General features: G+C 44.3%; 1 pseudogene; it reads left to right on the plus strand.

Moving 5' to 3' along the window:
• The first annotated feature begins 380 nt into the window (after window positions 1–380).
• LOC147440382 (uncharacterized) lies at window positions 381–1,218 on the plus strand (annotated as a pseudogene).
• Window positions 1,219–1,635: the final 417 nt, after the last annotated feature.

Consider the following 1,635-nt stretch of genomic DNA (forward strand, 5'->3'; position numbering starts at 1 on the left):
CTTGACTACACAAAACCAATCAATGCATCCTCCCTCTGCTGTGGAGTAGCTTGGCCAGGAGCGTGCACAACGAGTGGATTTGAATCTCATGTCCCCATCATCAGATGAGGCAAGGGTGGGATTCCTCGAGTCATCGTTTCGTACTGAAAATTTCACAAACTCCATTCATCAAGCACCTTCGACTGCTTTTTCCATGCTCATCAAGCTATTGTTCTCTTCCTTATCATCAAGCTATTGTTCTCTTCCTTATCATGGGACAGGTTACTCATGGTTCTCACACTTCTTTGCCTAGAGCGGTTGTTCGCTATCATCCACATGTTGCCAATCTGGTATCCAGTATCTAAAACTCTATTGTCAACGATCACATCCCTGCAACACAAATGCCTAAAGAAGAGTCTCTCCCTAGCGCTGTACAAGAGGTTGCGTCTCCAGCCGGTGCACCGAAGAGAGGTTGCAAGGGAGCTCGTAAAGCCACCAAAAAACGAGCATCTTCAAAACCCAAGAAAAGTCCAGCTAGTAGGTTCTTCTGGGATCTTCATGCCCAAGTCATGGAGTGCAAGAAGCACTACGATGACAAACGAAGCTCAACCGACTTGTACCAAAAGATAAAACCCATCGAGGAGCAGTGGATGGAGACTGTCGCATTGTGTGCCTCTAGAGGCTTGGGAGTCAATTGGCAGCAGGCATACAAAAAATACAAACGCCTTTCCATGGCATATCGGGAGATAAATGATTGGGAAAGGAACACGCCTTTTGGAAAGGATTCGTATTGGACCATGACACCCGCAGAAAGAGTGTCAGAAGGCAAGCTCATTCAGTGCAATTTTCCAATTGAGGTCTACGAGGTCATGGATGATTTTTTTGGGATGGACAAAGGAGTAATTAAACCCTACTGCAATTGTCATTGATACAAGCAATGGTAAGCCTATGTTTTCTTGATCAAAAACCGCTGTGGGGAATGGTCGTAACTTTTGATTTTGACCTATATATGGTTCCTGAATAGGTGCCCCAAGTCACAGCACTGCAGGAAGTCCTCCAGTGTTCGACCAAACTTTTGAGACCACTTCCTTTGAGAAGACTCCAACCAATGGAGGGGTGGAAAAGAAAACAAGAAAACGGACACATACATTTAATGTTGGCCTTGCAGAGGCAACGAAGGACCTTATGCAAGGTGGGAGTTTGCAGAGGGAGGGAAGAAACAACACCATGAAAAGTTGATGGAGGCACATAATTCATAGCATGAGGAACTAGCGAGTATCGAGCGACAAAACAGGGCATGGCGACGGCTTTGAACAAGATTGCAGACAACCTGTGACAGGTGCGATTTACAATCATTAACGTCTTTTTTGTAGCTATGTCAAATGCCACCTTCCTTTTTGGGTTTATCACTTAAATTGACATTTAGTACAGTAGACACATAAACAAACACTACAAGACGTCGCGCAGAAGTCGGTGCAAGTACTGACGAAATAGCGATAATTTTTAAGCTAAAAAGCGCTGAAATAAGCCTCGTAAAAGACGTCGGTATCGTAGCGTCAGTATGACCATCGTTATATAGGGCATCGGAATAGGCCTTTGAATAGGCATCGGAATACTCAACATAATAGGCATCGATGTTAATATATTAAATTCCGA

This window comes from Adiantum capillus-veneris, chromosome 15 (genome assembly GCF_014529385.1).
Source record: "Adiantum capillus-veneris isolate H3 chromosome 15, ASM1452938v2, whole genome shotgun sequence".
Classification (NCBI taxonomy): Eukaryota; Viridiplantae; Streptophyta; class Polypodiopsida; order Polypodiales; family Pteridaceae; genus Adiantum; species Adiantum capillus-veneris.